Source organism: Peromyscus maniculatus, chromosome 5 (assembly GCF_049852395.1).
Source record: "Peromyscus maniculatus bairdii isolate BWxNUB_F1_BW_parent chromosome 5, HU_Pman_BW_mat_3.1, whole genome shotgun sequence".
Classification (NCBI taxonomy): Eukaryota; Metazoa; Chordata; class Mammalia; order Rodentia; family Cricetidae; genus Peromyscus; species Peromyscus maniculatus.
In genome coordinates, this window is record NC_134856.1 from 23,629,691 (window position 1) to 23,654,977 (window position 25,287).

Genomic DNA, 25,287 nt, shown 5'->3' on the forward strand with positions numbered 1-25,287 from the left:
CATTTTGTAAGTAGGCCTCAAAGAATCAAAAGAGTCATAAAAACCTAGACCCACTTCGCAGAGGTCAAAAGGACCCCAGATAAGTATTCCTAAAGATGGTATTTTTCCTCTCTCCTGGTCTTGGGACTACTGATTTTCCCATTACTAAGGGTATGGACCTAAGGGTTCCAAATAAGTTCATAAATTTTAACCTCTGTTCCTAGTTTAAATTTGTCTCAACAGATTTCCATTTGGCTGGCAGTCACCTCCAGGTTTCAGTTGCTGACTCCACTGCTCCAGATGACTGTGAGCTCCAAACTCGCTAAAAGCTGACGTGGACCAGCCCAGCTAACATGGTTCTTCCCTGTCTGTCCCTATGGGGTCAGGCAGCTACATGCTTCTGACAAATGCCCCCTTGCCCAGTCTTTGACTAGCTTTTCAGCCTTTTGGGGCCCCCTGATATCGGCGCCCCAATGCCAGCTTGAAGCAGTTCCAGAAGAGAACGTCACCCATGTTCCCTGTTCAGAAAAGGTTGAAATGCTGGGTCAAAAGAAAACTCCCTGGCATAGAGACAAGATGGCTAACTATACATGGCCATTATTAGAGAGGGATACTTAGGAGCTAACTGTCCAAAACCCATGATTGGGTTCCATTAGGCACATGAGAAGGGGGAAATGTGGAACCAAAATAAGACCAAAATGCTCTCACCCCAAAACTAAAGGCCTAAGACTGCTCCTTTTAGCTACAGGCCATAAGTTACTGGAACAGGCCAGAAGTTACTGAGACCAGTCAGTTCAGATTCCAGAAACCAGGAAGTGTAAAAGTACAGAGCCACAAGATAGTCACGAGGTAATGCCTGCCAGACTATGGAATGTCCTCTCCCTGGTTTCCAGGGTAACTGACCACAGAAATGCCCCCACCTGAGGGCAGCCAATGAGAAATGGTGGCGGGCAACCACTCCCTTAGAAGTAATTTCTAGAAGTCCCTAGAAGTGAGCCAATCAGAATTGTACCTGTACTAGCACCCCTAAATGATGTAACCTTGTGATTTTTCCCTTTAAAAACTGAGCTTGCAGACAGGTGGGCACTTCCTCCAGCCTCCACTGTGTTGGATGTATTGGACGAAGTCCCTGCCTAGGCTTGTATTGCTTTTGGATATCCAGAATTAAACCTTGCTTTTGCATTCCGGCATGCTCGTCTTTGGTGGTCTCTCTGGGGGTCACGATCTGGGCACAACATTTGGGGGCTCTCCGGGATCCCCAGAGACCCCCCGCCGCCAGGACCCCTAAGAGCTCCGGAGGTCCATCTGCACCGATCGGTAAGAGCGCTCCATTTTCTTGTCTTTGTTTTACTTTCATTTTCTTATCCGAAGCCGGCGGTTGAATCTGACAGGCTCACCTTGGCGGACGCGCCTGTAAGGTGACCTGGAGGAGTTGGAAGACGTTCCAACCCCTCATCAGGATGCGGGGGTCCCCACAGGTACCCCCGTCATAGGACGCCCGAGAGGGGTCCATCTGCTAGAATGCCCGTGAGGGGTCCGTCTGTTTGGATCCGTCTGGGGATCGGGAGACTCTGTTGAATTGTCCCTGTCCCATCTGTAGGTCTTTGGCATTATCGAGGCTCCCTCTCCGGACTCTCGTCTGCCTGGACCATCTGTAGGGCCCTTGTTCTTCCTTTCTGTCTGCCTATTTTGTTCGTCCGTGTTATTTGTTATACCTTCATAAATGTATAAATGTGTGAGAACTGTGGCCACATGTGTGAATGTTTTATGCCTGAGCTTGTGTGTGTATTGGGACTTGTGGGCCGATTGCCAGCCGAAGGGATGGAGACCCCTTTGGTGGTTGAACTGGCACAGACTAACCTAACATTGCTTCCTTGCTCTCTCTAACCAGAGCACAGGCAGCAGGCAGCAGAAAGCTTGCAATGAGTGCAGGCAGCAGCTGCACAGCTGCTACTTCGGGGACCCAGGGCGCTGCTGAGAAGGCTAGGCAGCCCGTGAGCATCACGGGGCCTAGATTCAGAGGGTTCGGGGCCCCAGCTCGCTCAAAAAGTTATGGAGTAGAGGCTTGGCTGCATGGGAACTAGGCATGGCTTTGTGCTAGAGCGGGCTGTGAGCACTGTGGGGCCCAGATTTGGCCGGCAGGTTCTGGCTGGGCTCCTGTGTGGACATGGGGCAGAGCTGGCAGGAGCCAGCAGGAGCCTCAAGGAGCTCAGTGTGGGGGCTGGTGGAGAACTAACTGCCCCTCCAGGGTCACAGCTGAGGAGTGGCCTACAGGTCTGTGGGCCCAGCCAGGGCGTGGAGTCACTTTCAGTCTGCCGTTCTCTGTACTTGAGGGTCTGAGGTTAACAGCAATCTTTTGTCTCCATGGTGCATGCTTTCCCCGCTTTTCCCGTCCTCTTTCATGCTGTTGGGTGGGGCTCCCAAGACCTGCCCTGAGGCTAAAACCTGATCATGGTCTGGCTCCAAGAATGGAATGTCACCAACAGTTTCTTGTCTGTGGTACAGTGCGGATGCAAATTGAGAGTTATTCTTGTTATGGTATATGCATGTATTTCTGTTCTTGTTTAAAATATTATAACTTTACAATATACTCTAGAGTACTGAGGGAAATCACAAGAAAGACTGGTAAGAGTTTCTGTTTTAAAGGAAAAGAAAAAGTGCAATTTGTCTGGAGTAAATGTCTGAGGGATCAAAGGAACGGACTGAGGGTACATGGAAGGTCGTAGAAGGTCAGAGGGGAAGTGATGTAAACTGTTTGTTATGGTTTCTTATACCTGCAAATACTGAATTTGAAAGTTAATTCTTGTTGGTTTTCATCTTAAGAATGGCTAATGATTCTGCAAACTGCTTATGTGTGTATGTGGATAGGTATGTGACTTGAAAATGTAAGCAAGCTTTAACTGTATGTATGTATGTGTGTAACTTGGATCCAACTGTGTGTATGTGTGCAAGTAATTATTGTTTAGAAAAACGAGCTTTAAACAGCAACCACGTGGCTCCCTCCATCTTGGCTGGTGATCTCATGGGCAGCCATGTGGCTGGCAGCCATCTTTTACTAAGGTTATAGAGATCTACTCGGGTTAACACCTAATACTTATGTCTTTACCAAGTGTTCAACAGCAAGTTTCTAGAGAATTTAAATAGATGGCAACATATGTTTAATAAATAAGGTATTTTATTAATATTAAAGCTGCACATCAATGCTTTTATTCACAGGAATATACCTTGCTCTGGCAGCCAAACTTTGCAACATAAAGAAATCATAGGAAACAGCTGAAGTTTGCAAATGTATGGCAGGACTAGAGTTCCAAAAAAAGTCTAGTTGCAGTGGTGGAACACATTTGAGAGATCTCAATCTTTTAAGAACAGTTTTTATAGTTAAAAAACAATGGCTTAAAAAAAATGTTTCTTCTTACCCAAGGTACATTCAGGCTTAAGAATGTTGTATATTGATATTTTGTTTTGGTTTCTTTTTTTTTTTTTTTTTTTTGGTTTTTCGAGACAGGGTTTCTCTGCGTAGTTTTGCGCCTTTCCTGGAGCTCACTTGGTAGCCCAGGCTGGCCTCGAACTCACAGCGATCCGCCTGGCTCTGCCTCCCGAGTGCTGGGATTAAAGGCGTGCGCCACCACCGCCCGGCTGTTTTGGTTTCTTTACTGAACCTGTATTTGATGCTAGAAGAGCTTCAACTTAAAAGCATTGTTTTTAGGCTACTTTTGTAGACTGTTAGAGAACATAAATAGTCATAAGTAATCAAGTTTTTTAATTGTAGTCAGGGTAAGTAAGTACTGATGTAAGTTTACTCATTTACTCAGTCTCTTGCATATGTTTTCAGGGTTGAGCTTGAAACAAGCAATTAGAAACAAAGTTTGTCTATTCAGATGTGCCTGGACAGCCCTCATACTTCAGAGATCTGCAGAATATGGCATTTAAATGTTGATCTAAAAGCTTACTATATCAGACAGGCTTCCAGATCCTAGCAGTGACCCAAGGTCTCCAAAGAAGATTACATATGAGGCACCACAACGTCTCTGCCTGAAATATGACCACAGGGCAAGATGCCCCAATGCAACGCCTGCCGCCAGGACCCAGCCCAGACTGTGGACAAGCAGTAGGACACTGGAATTGATTGCACCCATTTGCGTGATCAAGGTCAGTCTTCCATGTCCCTATTCCACAGGAAAAATACTCTGCCTTATGGACCTGATGGTGGAAGAAGATTGATGTTGTTCTGACTGGTGCCTCCAACGCTGTGGAGACCTGGGTAAGGTTTGGTCCCTGTAATTTATAGGATTGGAAGCTTCTTGGTCTGCACTCAGATATAGTTTATCCTTCTCAGATCTCTGACAGTACTGATGGCCAGGCTAGCTCTAACTTTGTCAACATGGCAGCATCAACCAGATCCTCATGCAAGGCTATAGCTTTCTTGTTAGCTCACTTTTAGGAAAATGTTCTAAGATATAAAAGTTTAAGTAAGTCATAAAGGTTCAGATATGAGTCCAAAATGAGATAAGTTTCAGATTACTCTCCTGTTCTATGGTTCAGAGCTTAACATTTAGGAGTCCTGATGAGCTGGTAGAGCAATGACTACTTACTGTTCAGTCACAAGCTCAATATTTTGGATTTGTTTTAGATGTTATCTAAATATGTATAAATGTAAACCTAAAAGTGCCTCTCACCAGGCCAAAAATCTCTGTCCAATTTATACCTGGCTTTCTGGACAGAAGGAAAATGCACAAGCTTTTAACCCAAATCTGTAGTTGTTGTTGGGACTCAAAGGCATGAGTCTACTTCTGCTGTTTTACTGACAATATGGATTTCAGTATAGATTGGTAATACTAATGTATCTAAAACTTTTATGTCATTTTGTAAGTAGGCCTCAAAGAATCAAAAGAGTCATAAAAACCTAGACCCACTTCGCAGAGGTCAAAAGGACCCCAGATAAGTATTCCTAAAGATGGTATTTTTCCTCTCTCCTGGTCTTGGGACTACTGATTTTCCCATTACTAAGGGTATGGACCTAAGGGTTCCAAATAAGTTCATAAATTTTAACCTCTGTTCCTAGTTTAAATTTGTCTCAACAGATTTCCATTTGGCTGGCAGTCACCTCCAGGTTTCAGTTGCTGACTCCACTGCTCCAGATGACTGTGAGCTCCAAACTCGCTAAAAGCTGACGTGGACCAGCCCAGCTAACATGGTTCTTCCCTGTCTGTCCCTATGGGGTCAGGCAGCTACATGCTTCTGACAAATGCCCCCTTGCCCAGTCTTTGACTAGCTTTTCAGCCTTTTGGGGCCCCCTGATATCGGCGCCCCAATGCCAGCTTGAAGCAGTTCCAGAAGAGAACGTCACCCATGTTCCCTGTTCAGAAAAGGTTGAAATGCTGGGTCAAAAGAAAACTCCCTGGCATAGAGACAAGATGGCTAACTATACATGGCCATTATTAGAGAGGGATACTTAGGAGCTAACTGTCCAAAACCCATGATTGGGTTCCATTAGGCACATGAGAAGGGGGAAATGTGGAACCAAAATAAGACCAAAATGCTCTCACCCCAAAACTAAAGGCCTAAGACTGCTCCTTTTAGCTACAGGCCATAAGTTACTGGAACAGGCCAGAAGTTACTGAGACCAGTCAGTTCAGATTCCAGAAACCAGGAAGTGTAAAAGTACAGAGCCACAAGATAGTCACGAGGTAATGCCTGCCAGACTATGGAATGTCCTCTCCCTGGTTTCCAGGGTAACTGACCACAGAAATGCCCCCACCTGAGGGCAGCCAATGAGAAATGGTGGCGGGCAACCACTCCCTTAGAAGTAATTTCTAGAAGTCCCTAGAAGTGAGCCAATCAGAATTGTACCTGTACTAGCACCCCTAAATGATGTAACCTTGTGATTTTTCCCTTTAAAAACTGAGCTTGCAGACAGGTGGGCACTTCCTCCAGCCTCCACTGTGTTGGATGTATTGGACGAAGTCCCTGCCTAGGCTTGTATTGCTTTTGGATATCCAGAATTAAACCTTGCTTTTGCATTCCGGCATGCTCGTCTTTGGTGGTCTCTCTGGGGGTCACGATCTGGGCACAACACAAATGAGATCTAGGGTAAGGCGAGCAAACTCAGTAACATTCCAGAGATAGAAGGGTGAGCTGCATGAGACTTAAGCTAGACAGAGACCAAAGGAATATTTAAATATGATTCGTATTAATGTTTATGTGTCTGGGTAAATGTGTGTGTGTGTACCGGTGGGGACCAGAAGAGGGTGTCATGTCCCTAGAGCTGGAGCTAACAAGTGATTGTGAGCCACCACCTGACATGGGTACTGGGAACCGAGCATGGGTCCGCTGGAAGAGCAGCCAGAGCTCTTCACCCCCGAGCCATCTGTCCGGCCCAGAAAAAGATTTTTAAAAGTGTGTTAGTTACTTTCCTGGTTACTGTGACCAAACACATGGCCAGCAGCAATGTAAGAAAAGTGGGGTTTATTTTGGTTTACAGTTTGAAGATACAGCCAATTAAGGTGGGTAACACCAAGTTGTGGGGCATGTGCACAGGCTGCTTCCTCACCAGGACCGGATAGTGAGAGGCCAGTGGGAGCAGGGCTATGGCACCTCAAGGCCCACCCCTCATGACGCACTTCCTCCAGCTAAGCCCACCCCTCATGACGCACTACCTCCGGCTAAGCCCACCCCTCATGACGCACTACCTCCGGTTAAGCCCCACCCCCTCGTGACTCATTCTTCCCACTAAGCCCTGTCTCTGGAAGCAGTGTTCACAGTCGGGAACCAAGTGTTCAAACACAGCAGCCTGTGGGGTTATTTCCCATCCAAACCATAAAAATAAGGAGCACTAAAATGTGTTTCCTAAGCTCATAAAGACTTTTTAAAGATTCCTGTGGGGACTACACACTTCTTAGTCATACTCATCTCACGCAATATTTTTGAGAAGCCATTTGTATTTTGTAGACATTACCATAATTTTTAGTTGATACTACCATTTCAATTCAGCTCTATTTGTTCAAAATGATTCTTGGCTTTTCCAGAAATGAAGTATAATAATATTTGAAGAATTGAGATTTGTAATCTTTTGAAGATGTGTAGAATTTTGAAAGAGAATTTTAAAGAGAGATCTCAGTACCTTTAGAATTAATCATATTCAAAACTGACTTCCAAGGAGCAATAGAATTTTATGTGAAATAACTGATGTTTGTATGTATTTTGCTGAGTTACATTTTAAAAGTTTGTAGATCACATATTGTGTCGAATGCTGGGTTTGTTACTTTTTTTTTTTTTTTTTAAGGATAAGATCTCATGGCTGACTTTGAATTTGGAAACCTGCCTCCATATTCCAGGTGCTGGGATCATGGGTGTGTGCCCCCACACCTTAGTGCTTTGTCACTTTTAAGGTATTAACTTCTTGTCCTAAATTCTCTCATCCATAGAGACAGAATAACACACAACTTTTTTAAACTATTAAATAAATCCAATTTTTGGGTGTGTGTGTGATCTTTTGGAGACAATATACCAAATCTCATAGTTAAACCTCTGACCTGGCAGAAAACATGACTCTGATCGAAGCGTCAAGAGCTAAACCAATGTTCTGCTGTGAGCACACATTCCCCTGTACGTGCGTGCGGTGTGTGTGCATGAGTGTGTGCATGCGTGTGTGTGTGTGTGTGTGTGTGTGTGCGTGCGTGCGTGCGTGCGTGTGTGTGTGTGTGTGTGTGTGTGCATGAGTGTGTGCATGTGTGTGTGTGCATGCGTGTGTGCGTGCGTGCGTGCGTGCGTGCGTGCGTGTGTGTGTGTGTGTGTGTGTGTGTGTGTGTGTGTATGGTTGCAGGGTACTGATTCCGGCTTGCTATGTTACAGCTGACATCAGTGATTTTCACCAGCAGCTGCTATGTTACTACATGCAGCCATGTGGTTGTTGTATTTGTACTGGATTTCATTTTTTGGTGTGCATATATGTGTTGTATGCATGCACACACATGTGTGTGCGGGTACTTCTTTCCTTCATGTATGTGTGGATCCCAGAAGTTGACTCTGAATATTTTTCCTCTTTGCTTCCCACCCTACTCTTTTGAGACAAGATCTCTTCTTACTGAATCTAGAGCTGGCCACTTTGGCTAGACTGGCCAGCCAGCGAGTTCTGGGGACCTGCAGGTTTTCAGCCCTCAGCACTGGGGTTACAGGTGTGTACAACCATGCCCAGCTCTTATGTGGATGTTGGAGATTCAAAATCAGGGCCTCACGCTTGTGCAGTAAATAGGTTACCCCCCTGAGCCGTCTCCAGCTTTGTGGTGGCTATCAATGAGAACAGTCCGCCCTCTCTGTCTGTCTGTCTGTCTCCCCCACCCCTCCCTCCTCTTTTCCCTTTCTCAGTGTTTTTTTACTTTACACAGTATTACACAGCTCAGCAGCTTCTATGAGCCTTCACTGTCTTCTGAAATTATTGTTGTTTTTTTTTATTTTGAATTACAAGGTAAAATGTGTTTAATGTTCAAGCTGATAAACTTTGACAAATGTACACTCACAAAGTCACCATGACAGTCACTCCCGAAACTTTCCTCCAATTTTATGCTTACTACAAACAAAGCTGCTGTGAACATCTGTGCTTCCCACTCTTCCAAGTGGAAAGTGGGTGATGTAAAGAAGCTGTCCAGACACATTTTAAAACCAGCCCAATTATTCTACATTTCAAAGCCCTTGCTTTTCTCAACATTTTATATATATATATATATATATATATATATATATAATACAAATTATAACATATATATATATAAATACACACATATATATCCACTGATATATCTATATATATCTATATATATATACATGTATATATCCACTAATATTGTTGTATTATGGTTAATTGAGCCCTTGATGATTATAAAATGAAGTCCTTCATCTTAGTAATATTCTTTGCTTTGAAGTTTATTTTCTCTGCTATTATAGCCAATCCCATTTTCTATTAGTCTTAACTAATAGAAACTAGATTAGTTTTAATGTGGTTTATTGTCTTCTGAAGATCTTTTCCCTTTTCTTTTCAGTGCTCAGGATTGATCCAGGACCTCATGCATGCCCATTTAACATCCCTAGCTCCAGTCTTTTACTGTTAACCTGTTGTGTGTCCATATTTAAAGTGAGCTTCTTGCATGTAGTATGATAGTTGAATGTTAAATTTTTGACATTTATTTTTATGGTGTGTGTGTGTGTGTGTGTGTGTGTGTGTGTGTGTGTGTGTGTTTACATGTAAGTAAGTAGGTATACATGTATGAAGGTGCCTGCAAAGGCCAGAAGAGGCGTCAGATCCCCTGGAGCTCACCTATAGGTAGTTATGAGCTGCACAACAACGAAAGTCTGGTCCTGTGTTAAATGCAGCAAGTACTTTTACTCACTGAGGCATCTCTCGTACCCTGCTCATTATATTTTTATTTGGTCACAAAGTATCTATTTTTTTTATTTGGGGTATGCAAGTCAATTACTTTGAATATAATCATCATGTAGTTAGATTTATAATAGCTCTGTTTTTCAGTTTATCCCACCTCTTCTGTTTCCGTGTTCATCTTTTTCCGATGTTTTTAGATAATTACAATTTTTATGCTTCTATTTTCTCTCCTTTATGGCATGGCTGTGGCGGGCTGCTTTGCCCAGTGTCTGCCTGCAGCGTACATCTTTCATGTCTCACAGCTCTTGGAGGCTTACTTTATCTCTTGCTGCACAGGGTGAGACCTTACACTAAATTCTCATCCCAGTCTACCCCTCCTGGTCTTTGTATCACATCATACCTTTTATTTGACACGTGGAGTTGCCTCGCTGGATGTAAGTCTACCCTTGATTCACTTCTTTCTCCCACCTCAAGGTGTCATCTGTGTTCCACACGAATTCACCCTTGCTATACTTGGGCCTGCATAGTTTATTGAAGCAACGACTCTTGGGTGGGGTAATTGCATGATTCAGCTTATTTATTGCTCAACTCTTAGGGATTAGTGTCTCCTTTATTATTTACCGTCTTGAAAACTGTTACTTCGTGTATTTCGTCCTGTTGGCCCTTGCTAATGGAGAGTAGATCTTGTTACTGCTGCTCTGTTCCCCCTGGCGTGGATATCACAACCCAGATACATTTAATACAGACTAATTTTAATTTTGAAGAAATACAGACTTTAGTGAATTTATTACCCTTTGGAATAAGACATCCATACCTAAAACAGGCAATGGCCAAGAGAGAAAGCCAGTTGACCTCCCCTTGTTCACAAGGCTACAGTTTGAGCTTGCAAGGTTTCTGTCCTGACTGCATCGGCCTGCAAGTGGTAGGTAGAAGGTAGGATCTGAAGTAAACTTTCGCATCACACCCCCACAACATTGTTTAACCAAACTTCTGCTCAGGTCTCTTAGGGAAGAAGAAGAAGAAGAAAAAAAAATCCGGTTATTGGGGAAAATTATAAAGGCCACTCCACGTAGTTAAAAGGAAGATTTATTTAGTGGATGACTTACAAATGAAAGAATGGATAGGTCGCGGGGGTCTGGGGAAGGCGTCTAGCAATCCAGCGGTGTTCTCTGGAGCTCTGCACAATCAATCTCCACCATCCAGGGTCCAGGCGCAGAGAGCGCGCCCCGAGCGAGCGCTTGCCCATCCAGCTCTCAGGTTTCCAGCACCTCCCCTCGCCCCGCCTCGTAGGCGTGACAGTTGCCAGAGTCTCAATGGGGGTTGGAGCTTCCAGATCCAAGCTGGAATGACTACCCACTACATCTCCCCCTTTTTGTCTAAATAAGAAGGTTCTAAACTAATACAAGACTATATACAAAGGAATGGTTATCAAATATTGTCCAGAAATAATGAGGGATAATGACCTAGATAAGATGTAACTACAACCAATGCAAACAATATCAAGCAAGAAACACATTCTAAAATCCAGAGAAGTATAGAGCATAGGTAAACGGCATGTTATAAAGATCATTCAAAGGTGTCCTATCCTAAAGAACCTGAATCTAATACTTAATATGTTCTATCTAAGATATTATATATACTAAGTTGTAACTATAACTGCTAGTCTTCAATCCCATCAAAGACCTGAGAAGGAACATAATGGTACTTGAGAAATGGTAGACGGATGCAAGCAACTTCGGGAGTCTTGCAAGAGTAGACCAAGACAGCTGGCAGCCTGGACAGTCACCTAATGTTTCTCAGCATTGTTGGTGCATTCAAATTGGCTACAGGCCTAGAGTATCTGACAGACCATTTTCAGAAGCAGGATTTCTGAAAGACCATCTTACCCTGTCTTGGCAGAGTACAGTGGTCGCTTTCCTTGTGTCCCGCTTGTCCAGAAAGGACAGCATTGCATTTGTACTGTCAGCCATCAAGGCAAGGGCAGTTCTTTGCCCCGTAGGCCATTTTGTGCCAAAAAGACAAACTTCCAAATGGAAATGTCTTAGAAGCCCAACATTCTCTCGGGATCAATTGGTGCAGCCAGGAGCAATTGTGCCTCACGTCAACAGAATTGTAAGTTATTTAAATGCCATATTCTCTAGGTCTATGAAGTGTTTGAAGATTACCTGTCCATCTGACCTATGTATCTGTAAATCTGGATAACCTAACTAACGTAACTATAGAGATGACAGGCATAGGCGACTATAAATCTATAAATCTTATCTACCGAAATAACCTAAGGACTAAGGCTTCACATAAATAAGGTAAACAGTCTATAAGCAAATGTATGGTGAAGAACGATGACTTCAAAATTGTGACAATACACAAGATATTTATAACAGAGGTAGGAATATATAGTACGATATGCAATATGACAATAATCTTAAATATATATCAATATACCAAATATCCTAACAGAAGTAGAACATATATAAAGTATGACAGATATAAATTTACATTTGTATCAATATAAAAATGTTTCAAATAAGAGTAGAAATATATGTACATTATAACAAATATAGTTCTGTATTTGTATCAATATACAAATTATCTTAAACAGGAGTATAAAAATAGTTTACATTTGTATCAACATATAAGAATCTGTAACAGTACAAATTACAGTGCAAATTGTCTAAGGTTGCTATTTTACCAAGTTTGTTTACTAGTATATACAATGATTTACCATCATATCTTATACCTATCCGTTCCATTTCTTCCGCCCCCCCCCTTTTTTTTTTTTTTTTTTACAATACTGAGTTAATATTTTCTTCCACCCCCAACCCTACAACCGTCATCCATAACCCTGAGAATTATGAAACCTAAGGGAGAAGGGGCGTCGTTTTCTTAGAATTGGTTCCTGCCGTTTAGGGGGTGATGTTATCTCTGTTGGGTACTGTGAGAAAGCTCAGATAGTTAAATCTCAGTTAGACTAACTGTAGGTTCTGCAGCAAGTTTTAGAGTAATGGGTAAGATTGTCTGAAATTCTGGCAAGAAGTGTAGTATGATGATGATTACCATGGCATCATTATGGATTGGGTAGAGTTGTTGTTGTTGGGGCCCCATCTTCCTTCTTGTGACTTCTGAGATTGCTATTGGGAAAACTTATTTGTTATCAAAAATGGGAGGTTTGGATTTAAAGAGGACATAGCATGTAAGAAAGGATTTTGAGAAATCAAGAGTAAGCATGGAGAGAATTAGAATTAGAAGACAATGGTCCCTTTTATTGGTTTCCTTCTGTCTCACACGAGGCGGGGCGAGGGGAGGTGCTGAGACCGGACTAGCTGCTCCCCTTTTCGGGAATGGACTGGTTATATGGAACTTTGTAGGCGGGTTTAGGTACCCGCCAGCCGGGGAACAGGCTGAGGGCAGGAGCCGCCCAGACCTTTGGAATTTGACCCACGTGGGCGCCAGATATTGGGGAAAATTATAAAGGCCACTCCACGTAGTTAAAAGGAAGATTTATTTAGTGGATGACTTACAAATGAAAGAATGGATAGGTCGCGGGGGTCTGGGGAAGGCGTCTAGCAATCCAGCGGTGTTCTCTGGAGCTCTGCACAATCAATCTCCACCATCCAGGGTCCAGGCGCAGAGAGCGCGCCCCGAGCGAGCGCTTGCCCATCCAGCTCTCAGGTTTCCAGCACCTCCCCTCGCCCCGCCTCGTAGGCGTGACAGTTGCCAGAGTCTCAATGGGGGTTGGAGCTTCCAGATCCAAGCTGGAATGACTACCCACTACATCCGGTCCTAGTTCCTTTTAGGCTAGAGAGAGTAAACTCCCAACAGTTTTTTTTTTTTTTTTTTTTTTAAAGTTTAGAAAGGTCAGCAAGGTGGTGTATAACTATTAACGATTAACTATTAACATTTTGTGCTCAAAAGTAAAGCAAAATCAGGAAAGTAAATTCACAGCCCTAAACTCTATGCGTGTAAAGGAAGAAAAGAAGAGTGCATTTTCAGACCTACAGACGGTATCGGGGGTTGTCTACAGCTTCAGTCTCAGCCTCCACAAAGCCCACCCTGAGGTCAACTGTACACATACTGGAGGCCCAACTCAGTCACACACCCATCCCAGAGAGGGAGCCTGGATGGGGATGCAGGAAGAAGGGCCATGCTTTGGCTGTAGACTGTAACACACACGCAAACACGGGAGGGGGAGGGGCGGGCTTAAGAAATATACAGACCCTTGATAGAAAGGGACCAAGGCCAGAAGCCACTGAGCAAGGCAGGCGTCCGATCCTGCCCCTCCCTCCTGCCCCCCCTGCGCGCCGCCCCCCCCCCCCCCCCCCCCCCCCCCCGCCATCAGGACTGGTGTCTCTCTGTCTCTCTTGTTTTGTTTTTTAGAGACAGGGTCTCTCTACATAGCCCTGACTGTTCTGGAATTGACTCTTATAGACCAGGGTGGCCTCACAAATCCTCTTGTCTCTGCCTCCTGAGTGCTGGGATAAAAAAGCCACCAAGTCCGGCTTGCGGCAGTCTCTTAAGGGCTGCACAACCAAAAGACAGAGGAGATAGCTGCCACTCCTGCCCATTTCTTCCCAAGCACAGGAAGGGGTGCTGAGCGTGACAGGGTTCCAGGAGCCAAGGTGGCGGCAACCCTATCCATGAACGGCCTGAGAACTCTACAGACCTAGGAGACAGTCAAAGGCACAAAGTTTTGCGGGGATGCATAAGGAGTAGGGTATGTTAAAGAGGATCTGGGATCCCCTGAAGACCAGGATAAACTAGAGGTTTGATTATTTCCCTTCCCCCAAAGCGTGATTGCTCCACTGCACCTATCACCACAGGGCATTTTCCATTATGAGAACTCACCCTTTGGGGGAAAAGGCATCAGGTTGGCTCAGGCAAGGCCAAGGCAGGGGACCACTCTGTAATTAGTACTTTGGTGAGGTTTGGGCAGAAGCAGGATACTACCACAGGCTCCTAACTAAAACCTTCTTTCCCAGGTAGGCACTTCCCACCCAAGACCTGACCCACAGAACAGAGGTCCCATGAGTTCGAGAACACAGTAGAAGGGGATGAAGGGCAGCCTTCAGGAAGGGCTGGGAGGAATCACTTTCCCATCCATGGGTGGCTATAGATACAATTTGCTGCCTGCAGAGCTGATGGGCAAGTGATTGACCCTGTGGCAGCTGATGTGACTGAAACTCACAGCAGCGATCCTTTGTCTAAACCACACCTTCAGGGGCCAGCAGAAGCAGGAGCTTGGGCTGCCCACTCCGCAGTCAGTGAGCCCGTACTGGCCAGCTGTGGCTGCGCTCGCTCTCACACCAAGAAGTCACTGCTGAGCTGCTGCTGTGTCTCAGCCTCCCCCCTGCTCAGCTTTCCCTGGAACCGGGACTCCCCTTGGAGCCACCCAGCTATGGGCATGGACTGGGAAGCTGGAGGCATCCAAAGGACATCTTCAAAGGGCTTCATGTCAGAAGTCTGGGGTGCACTGCCATTAACGGAAGGATTGGGGCGGGGCTTGTCTAGATTCTGGATGTTGGCAGAGGAGGTCATGGAAGAGCTCTCTTCCAGGGCAGGGTGGTGGAGGCAGCATGTGTTTATGGACTTCAGGGTCTCCTGCAGCATGCTGCCCTATAGGCAGTGTGGCTCCCCAGTGGCTGGGCATCTGGGCAGTGGGCAGAGTGGCTCAAGCAGTCCCTTCCTGATGCCGCATGTCTACCACCCATCAAGAGGCGGGTCCTTCCCTGAGAAGTCATTGTAATACTGATAGTCAAGTGCCTCTTCTTCCTCTTCATCCCAAGCTGAGCCACCAAAGCCAGCCATTCTGTCATGGGGGCTGACCAGCTTGGGTGGATTCCTGAGATATTGTTTGATGTGCAACTCAGAGGTCTGACCTATGGTGCTGATGACGTCCTGAGCAAGCTCTTCAGGACACTCCAGGATGCCACAGGCGCTCTGATTCACACCGTCTTTGGCAACATAGGCAACATACTCAGCTGTGTCTGTATCCCAGTCAGACGCGAATGAGACAGATTGTGTGTGATGGTTGGCAATGACCTGTTTGCAGTCTGCTGCTGTGAGGTTGAGGCTGCTGGTGGACACAGGGAGAGCCATCGGCACTCCAGCAAACCTCAGGTCGCTCCTCCCCAGAGGGGAGCTGAGTGGGCAGCTACAGGGCTTTCTCTTCCTTGCCGCACCATTGGCACCAGGCACAGCTTCACACACTAAACTGATGGCTTCCCCGGTGACCCGAGACCAGGGATTGAAGTCAAGGGCTCGCATTGGTGACAGTACTCCACACAACCCGTGTACCGAAGCAAGAAGGAAACTCTGAGTCCCATGAATTTGTCTTCGACATGCGGCCAGCTTCATGTAGGCTTGTTGGCACAGCTCCCGCGTCTGGTCAGCTTCTCCCCTCCCGTCTGGCCCCCTTCCATCCTGGTCCTGGGCCTGCGACCTCCACTCAGCTTGTTCTCACCCAGGTTTACGTGGCGTCCGCTCCTCACCGGGGGGCTGATCTGGTTCCTGATTGCGCAACTGTCAGCTTAAGTCACCGATCTACCTTGCTCCCTGGCCTGGGCCTCCCCAGACACTTTATTACTGTTCCATCTGCAGTGGATATCACAACCCAGATACATTTTAGTACAAACTAGGTTTTGTTTTTTAATTTGTCTATAAAGACTGTCTACTATATTGAGTCTACCAAATAAAAGATGCATGGCAAAAGTCCATTTGCAAAACAACATGGCTCCATTTCTAAATCAATAAACTTACAGTTTATTGTAATTTACAGTTTATTACAGTAATAATCTTTCCTTTAAAAAGTGTCATTAGTGCGGACTGTGGTGGCTGTGCTGATTAGTTTTTGCCAACTTGACACAGACTAGGGACATGTGGGAAGAGGGGGCCTTAATTGAGGAATTGGCTCCATAAGATTGGCCTGTGGGCATTGCCTTGATTGATGGTAGATGTGGGAGGACCCAGCACACTGTGGGTGGTGCCACCCCTGGGCAGGTGGTCCTGGGCTGTATAAGAGCAGTGGAGCAAGCCAGTAAGCAGCATTCTCCTGTGGTCTCTTCTTCAGTTCTTGCCTCTAGGTTCCCACCTCGAGCGCCTGCTCTGATGTCCTGTGATAATGGATCATAACAAGGTATAATCGTAAGCCAAAGAAACCCTTTCAGGAATAATCCTTCTGTACACTGTGTAAAGTACACTGTGATTGGTTTAATAAAGAAGCTGACTGGCCAATAGTTGAACAGGATAAAGTTATGCAGGAGAGCCAAATTGAGAATGGTGGGAAGAAGGGCAGAGATGGGGAGTCACCAGCAGATGCAGAGAGAAGCAAGATGGGATGCCATACTGAGAAAAGGTACCAAGGCACATGGCAAGGCATAGATAAGAAATATGGGTTGACATAAATGTAAGAGTTGGCTAGTAACAAGCCTGAGCTATTGGCTGAGCATTTATAATTAATAATAAGACTATATGGGAAGTGGCTGCTGGCACAGGAAAACTCTGACTACACCCCTAAGTTGCTTTTGGTCAGTGTTTTATTACAGCCACAGAGATGCAAATTGGAAGAGTAGTATACATCTGTCACCCCAATACTCTAAGTATGTGTGCATGTGTGTGTATGTGTGCATGCATACATGTGAGCACACCTGTGCACATGTACGTGGCCAGAATTTCAAAGCCAGTCTTGTCTACATTGCTGGTTTGAGGCAGCCAGGATGTCATGAGACTCTGTCACAAAAAGACTCACCCTCCTTCAAAATTCTGCTAATTATTTTTCATCAGCAAACTAAGAAAAAATCTTACTGGTGGAGTTCTTGATGAGTATTTATGTAGCTGAAGTTTTCTCCAGTCCTGCCTGGCCCATGGTCAGGACAAATCTCTCTCACCCCAGTCCTGCAGCTGCTCAGACCCAACCAAGTAAACACACAGAGACTTAACATTGCTTGCAAACAGTATGGCTGTGGCAGGCTTCTTGCTAACTGTTCTTCTATCTTAAATTAACCCATTTATATAAATCCATACCTTGCCACATGGCTCATGGCTTACCAGTATCTTCCATGTTGATACTCAAGGCAGCAGCTGGCAGCGTCTCTCTGCCTCAGCCTTCCTGTTCCCAGAATTCTCTTCTCTGCTTGTCCTGCCTATACTTCCTGCCTGGCTACTGGCCAATCAGTGTTTTATTTATTAACCAATCAGAGCAACACATTTAACATACAGATCAACCCACAGCACTTCCCCTTTTCTTTTTTTTCAAAAAGGAAGGTTTTAACTTTCACATAGTAAAATTACATATAACAAAACAATTATCAAAGAATAATTACACTTACACTATCTAGTCTATTTATAATATCTATTTGTATTTGTCAAAATTAAAGAAGCATATTTACATTAAAATATATTGATTGATTTTTTTTTTAATTTACTGTTTTTTCTTGTCTGGACTGGCATGCGACTTGTATTCTTCCTGTCTTTGCCTTGTGATGTGCTTGGATTATGGATTACAGCTATGTACCCAAATTCCCAGCTTTTATAAAAATTTTAATGTGAAATGTATTTTGGACTTTACAGAAGAGACTATGGTGATCTTTCATACACACATGCATACACATACACTACATATGTATGTATGTATATATATTTAAAGTTTTAGAAATTCCTTTTTCATACATAGAGAAGGTTGACTTACGAGAATCATGTAGGTTTTTATTTTAAGATTTTTAAATTAATTATTATTTTAAAAATTATGTCATGCGGGGTGGTTTGCACACGTGAGTAAAGATGCTTGTGGAGGCCAGCAGTGTCAGGAAGCCCCTCCTCAGAGCTGGAGCTACTGCAGGCTGTTGTAAGCTCCCTGACGTGAGTGCTGGGGACAGAAGTCACTCGTAATTCCACAGCCGTGCTCCAGCACAGAGATGCGTGGCTCTGACAGATCTCTTGGAGAGAGCATTTCATTCTTACTAATATCTGTGTCCTAAAATAGGTAAGCTTCTTTCCCCCGCGGCCACTTGAGAGGAGAGGACGTGAGGAAGCTGCAGCTAGAGGGACCTCAGATGAGGAACTGCCTCCATCAGCTTGTCTGATAGTCACGTCTCGGGGACATTTTCTTAACTGATGATTGACGGGGGGCGGGACTCAGCCCACTGTGTGTGGTACCCATGCAGAGCAGGTGGTCCTGAGAGGAATAAGTTAGCAAGTGTGCAAGCCGATGATCAGAGTTCTGCTGGTTTCCACATGAAGTTTCTGCCTTGACTTCTTGTCTTGGTTCCTTTGTTGATGGGCCATAATGTGAAAGCTAAAACAAATCCTTTCTTCCCTGAGTTGCTCTTGGTCAGTGTTTTACTATAGCACCAGGGAAGTCAAGTAGTCTAAAACCTTCAGCCACTTTGGCATGTTATGTGATTACAGGCTCCAGTGTTATTATGCAAAATGTTCATCATTGTCAAACAGATTTGGTGTGCTTTCATAGTGTACCATGGAGGATGGAATAGTTATACCCAGGTGAAGGGCAGAAAATTAAAGCTAAACTTAGCTTCTACCAATGTTAACACTTTCATTTGACAGTTAGATTAATGAAATAATTTAAGATGGGAGACTATGCTCTTTAGGGCACAGTCGTCAGGCTGCAAAGAAAACAAAAGGCACCCAATCGTCATGGTGGCAGTAGGTATGGCTGTGAAATCCGATTGTACTGGAAGAGTTCTTTATTCAGCATCACTTGTAAGTCTTTGTGGCTCATGGATGAATCCTCAGGGCAAATTCATTCTAAGCATTGAGGATATAAGATTTCACTACAGTTCAAATTCCTGGGCCACAGATGTACAGAGAACTCCACTAGGGAGTAAATAGAAGAGAAGGTGAAGAGAAGAAATGTCTCTTGTCATTGTGCATGGACCTGGGAATGTTCATGGAGAGTCACACGCTGACCAGCTAAGAAAGGATGACACCCCCTGAGCAAAACCTGAGCTTCTCACAGATCTGAAAGGCGGAGTGAAAACACAGGTAGGCTTTTAGATAAACAGCTTATGTAACATAAAAATACATTTAACATGGTTAGTGCTAGAAAATGAATACAGTGTAATAGAGCAGGATCATAATTTAAAACATACAGCAGATATGAAAACACCTTGTTACTTTAAAATGTAGGTCTACAGCTCCTTATGTAAAGTTCAGTAAGACAAAGTATGTGATACATATGAGGGAGCAAGAGAACTGATGAATGAATGAATGAATGAATGAATGAATGAATGAAGTCTGGAAGTTCTTATATAATGCAGGCAATGAGTCCCCTACTTACATGATACAAGTTTATCATACCCTCCAAGAGCACAGGGAGAACAGAAGCAGAGCTCACACACTCCACAGCTCTGAGTTCTGACCTCTGTGTCTCTGATACCAAGTGAAAGCCAAGAAACTTATCAAGTCACTTTGCTTTGTTGATAGTATTTCTGTTTTAAAAAAGAAATGTTGTACTTAATGTTATCAGACAGGTATAATAATAAAAGAGGACTGTGTTATTGAAGTTTTATTTGCCTGCAAACCTTTTTGCTGCATGAAAGGAAAGTTTAAAGGAAATATTTTACCTCTGAGTTCAGTTGAGAGGCCACCCAGACCTCTCAACCAAGCTTTGAACTAGAGTCTAAAGGAAACGTTTGATCGTCTTTGTCTTTCAACTTGACAAAATGTTCTTCTCCTTCATGTGTGATTGTCAACCAGTTTTAGAAATGTAAAGCTCTTGGGGGTAAGATATGAGTCTTTTTGTTTAACCTTTGAACACCCTTCCAAGTGTCTGTCCTACTGCTGTGCATCTCCAAAAGTGTTGCTCATTGGGCCTCTATTCTCCCTGCACTGGTTTGGAAGTAGTAAAAAACAAGGTTGCTGATATTTCATTTCTATTCAGTGCATCGGTAATGGTTTGTATTCATTACAAGACTGACATTCTGTCTGAGGAGATGGCTTGGGATGTAAAAGCGCTTGCATGAAGACCCAAGTTCAAATCCACAGAATCCTGTAAAAAGCCCGTCTTGGTCTCCAGAGTCTGTAACCTCAGTGCTCTGCGGGATAGAGACAGGAAGATCTCTGATGCTTGCTGGCTGGCAGACTGGCTCTCGGTTAAGCAAGAAACCTGTTTCAAGGGACTGAGGTGGAAAGTGATTGCTGTATACTTGGCAGCCTTCCTCTGGTCTCTGTGTGTAACTACACACACACACACACACACACACACACACACACACACACACATACATATAGAGAGAGGGAGAGGGAGACAGAGATGGGGAGAGAGACAGAGACAGAGAGACAGAGACACATACAGAAAAGACAGAGAGACAGAGGAAAAAGAAGGCAGCAGGGAGAAACTTATGAGGTTGGTACTTAAGGAACTTTGAAGTTGTCTGTGGACCTAAAAACATAATTATGGTCTTATGGGGACAAAACCGTACTTGTTCTCAAATGATTAAATAAACAAGAAATATCAGATTCTAGCCCTCTGGTAACTACTCCACTTTCAGTGAAGAAACTCCAGAGAAAGAAGACAAACACATACTTTGCTATAAAGAACATATAGGTACTTTGTAGGTACTTTCTCGGCTGAAACTTAAGAAAAATTTCCCCAAATGCTTCAAGCTTGACATCCTTGCCCAGGGTCACTTTTCCTCTAAAGTGGGTGAATAATGGGGCAAAGAGGATCCAAAATAAAGATAAAAAGATGATGATAAAAACAGGAAAGAATGATCATTTACTAAAAATGTCACATGAGTGACACATAGAATAAAAAAGATAGCCAAATCTTTGTTAAAAATGATCTTTCTGATCCAGAAGTTAATCTGTAGTGTGAGACCTCTGATGCTGCCTTAGTTTTTGTTAATAGAAGCCTATTCTGACTATGGACAGCCCACTCTGCTCATCGGCTTTTGTTTTGGCAGAGAGCCATGCCAGTGGCCATCTCACCATTAGGAAGCGTGTATTAAGTGCTCACATAGCCATTAATAGGTAATAACATAATTATGTGCACTTCAATAAATGCATTTGTATATCACACTACATCGTGGATAATGCAGCATTAAATGATAACATCAGATCATCTCCTCCTCTGGGCTTCTGTTATTCACTCAGTTTTCATTTTAAAAAGGCACTAAATTTGGCTGGCTTTCAGAGAATTCTTGACTCTTCAACATGTTAATCCTTTTAGTACCAGAGTGTGAGACACTGACCTCCATTTGTGTGTCAGCGCTGAGGGAAATCCAGAAAAAGACAGGCTAGCATCCACGGAGCCTGCCACTTTGTTAGCAAGGCCCATTACAGCGGAACTGTTCTTTAAGGAAGAACAGTATTGGTCTCCACAGATGTGGGAGAATAAAGCAAGCCAAGAGGGCTATGGCGGAGATGGAAAGGGCCAGCAGCTCTTCAGAGGAGGAAGTGTGGTTCCCTGCAGGCCTCCCATGATCAGGAGGCCAGAACCTCGGCTGTTAGTGGCAGGAAGGTCTGGAGGAGCTGGAGGCACGCATGCATCTCTTAGAAGCAGGAGCAACAAGAAGAGGGCTTTCGGGTTAGAGAGTCACTCCTCAGGTCCATTCTCCGTAGTCTGGCTCCCAGGACAGCCTACCAGCCGCTGACCTCTAGGATGCTCTATTGAGCATCAGCTTCCTGTCAGCCGAGCTGCTCCTTTCTGCAATATTTTATACAAGCAGTGGCAAGTACCCTCAGTCCTTTGCTTCCCACCGTTTCCTCACACCTCTGCCGCTCTTTCCTCCTTTATTACTTTCTTTTCTCCACTTTGAATCCCACATCTAAACGCTGTCACTAAATGTATAAATGTGCCCATCCTGCCTACTCCTTACCCACTTTCTAGGCTTCTGCTCTATTTGCCAAATGTACTTTTTGGAGTTTTCTTAGGTAATCCAAAGAAAAGGCATCTCAAACGTTGACAACCGAAATACGTATACCTTTAGGAATATGGGTAAACTAGCTATAAATACGGTTCCCTTGCACACAGGTTGCACACACTAAAAATCCCGTGCTGTGGCAGGAGAGCTAGCTGCAGAAGACAACACCAAAACTAGCCTGAGAAAAGCCAGCTGGCAAAGGGTCCGAGAGCCTTGCTACTGGGGCTAAGTGAAGCGAAACAGCTTCGTGGACAAAGCCCCAGTCGCCAAAGAGCAGGAGACGTGTGCTGTGTTAATTTCCTGGAGAGGGTCCAGAGGCTTGTGTGGCTCGAGGTTCTGTGCCCCGTCCCCTGGTTCACTGCTCATTCTTATTCTTGGGAGTGGTCAGACTTCCTCAACAAACGATTTCTATTTCTAGTTCCATTTCTAACTGTGTATCCACGGTGCAGTCTGTTGTCCCGGGACAGGAGAATCTGGAAATTGTAGCGGGTCTTCTCTAATCTCAGATCAGAGTCTAGAGCATTATGCCACCTTGTTATGAAGATATTTCTTCCCTCTGTTCTCACAGTTCATGAACTGATTATTTAGAGAGCCCTTGCTTTCGGTGGAATATACCAATCTCTGTCGTTGATCAGAAGTATGTGCATCTGCACTCCATTTAAGGTATTTGGTGTGTGTGTGTGTGTGTGTGTGTGTGTGTGTGTGTGTGTGTGTATTGGCATGCCATAGTACACATATGGAGGTCAGGAAATGACTTTGGAGAGTCAATTCTCTCTTTCTATCACGTGGGTCCAGCAATGGGGCTCAGGTTTTCAGCCTGGGTGGCAAGCACCTTTCCCCACTGGATTATCTCACGTGTCCAACATTTTCTAGTTTTATGTTTTATTTAAGTCATTTGTAATTCTCCTGGAATTATGTCTTAAATTCCAAATCCTTATATATTCAATATTAGAGGAGTTTTTTTTTATTTTCACATTGACACATATTTATGATCCCTACAATGTGATCATCGCATTTTAAAATAATTTAATAGGTTTACATATAAGCATAATTAAAAGTAATGATGTCATACTTCGTACAACTGTTTTGATACGGCATGAGTGACTTTCCACTGCTCCTCGCCACAGCCCGCTGCTTGGTCTGCATGGCGCATTTCCCTCACCCACTGGGGGACCTTGGCCCAACCCGCCAAGGCCCCCTGCGTGCTGTATCATAACATTGGTGCTACATGACTTGGCAGAAGCCCTTCTGGAGCTTTCTCTGCCTTGGGCAGCCTGAGGCACGCTAGGATCTTTGGGACCTTCAACGCCGTCATAATTGGTAAGCCCTTCCTTCTGGTCATTTCCCACAAGTGAGGATTCCTCTCCTCTTGACCATGGTCTCTCACCTCTTGGCCCCATTCAAGTTCAAGTACCAGCAACCACGAGTGTGTCCCTTGGACTTAGCTGCCCTCTGGCCCCTGTTCTCTGTTTGATGAAACATTGCAACAGACTGTGCTCTCTCGTTTGGACCCCAGTGTCCTTCAGGCCCCTGCTCTGCGACTGACAATCTCTCAGCAGTCTGCGTCCTGGTCCTGTGCTTCACTCATGGAAATTAGTCAAATCCAAGGATGCTCGGGCTATACACTCCTGTTCCTCCCTCTCTCCCTCCCTCCACACTGGGGCACGGGGAATGCTGCTTAGTAGCTTGCTTCCAGGATTCTGTTCAGCTGTTTTCTTATATAGCCCAGGCCTACCTACTTATGGATGGCACTGCCCATGGTGGACTGGGCTGCCCCACATCAATTAGCAAATAAGAAAATTATCTCCTAGATGTGGCCATAGGCCCATCTGATCTAGGCAATTCTTTAGTTGAGGTTCCCCATTTGCAGGTGACTCTGGTTTGTGTCAAGTTGGGGTTGAAAATTGTTTTTGAAGTGATAAGGGTAGACATGATAATAATGGTTACTTTGGGTGATGGCATCAATATAATCTTGAAACTGTACAAGCAGAAAGAGAAAAATGAAGGACCAAGATTCTCTCCTTGTCTAAGTTTGACTGTAATGACCATCTGAGCTTCCAGGCTCCTTATCTTTCCTTGCAGAGTATAATCAAATGAGAAAACTGATGAGTCCTTTTAACCTGAAGCCTTTCACTTGAGACGTCTCACCACCCTCAGCTCAGGAAAGGGGTCTTCATTGCCACCCTCTGCCTGTTAGTGTGGTTTAGCCCAAGTCACCCCTCCTTGGCTTCCTCTTGGTGACTTTTCATCTCTGGCTTCCACTTTGCTCCATGTCTACATATTCCTTAGTCAGAGACAATCTCGACAGCTTCCCCTTCTATGAACCCCACTCTACGCTGCCCTTGGACAAGTGTTCTTCATTGCCTTTAATAAGCATCATGAACGTTCTTTCCTTAAATCAAGAGAAATGACGATTGTAAGATTGTAATCCGGGGAAGGTTGGTATTACTTTCAGAATTTATTTTCATATTTATGCCTTGGAGTGATGTATTTAACACGATCTTCAAATCACAGAAAGAGAAAAGTATGTAAAATATATGCACAGTCCAATCAGATGAGAATTAAACATGTAGAAGGCACAGAAGGAAGAAATGATTGCAGAAAAGGAAATGTACTGTAAATCTTGGGGTGGGTAGCAGACTCATCAAATATGAGAGCTAGTTAGTTCAGGGAGATAGTCAACCCCACTCCGCACCTGAAGGGCATTAACAGCACTAGTCTGGACCGACAGGTGGTGGTATAAATTGAAAACCTTCACTGTGGGATTTCAATGTAAAATCTCACATTTGGTCCAAACCACCTCTTGAAGGGCAACTTCTACTGGGTGACCAGTTAAGCCCACAAGTCACTTGATGTAATAGCCCTAAAACTGAATGAATGATGCACTCAGGTTTCTCACCCCAGAAAGAATTAAAACTCAAAATGTAAAATAAATAAAAGCTAGATTTTTTTATGAAGACAAAATATGCACATGAAATATATTACATTTCCCTTTTTAATTTCAGGTTTCAAGCAGGAAATTTAAATTACAGTTGATTTGGAATCATGATTTTAAGCTGA

The 25,287-nt window shown here is 44.2% G+C and overlaps 1 pseudogene; it reads right to left on the minus strand.

Annotated features, from left to right (window-relative positions):
* Positions 1-14,414: 14,414 nt before the first annotated feature.
* On the minus strand, positions 14,415-15,798 carry LOC102905635 (SHC-transforming protein 1 pseudogene; annotated as a pseudogene).
* Positions 15,799-25,287: the final 9,489 nt, after the last annotated feature.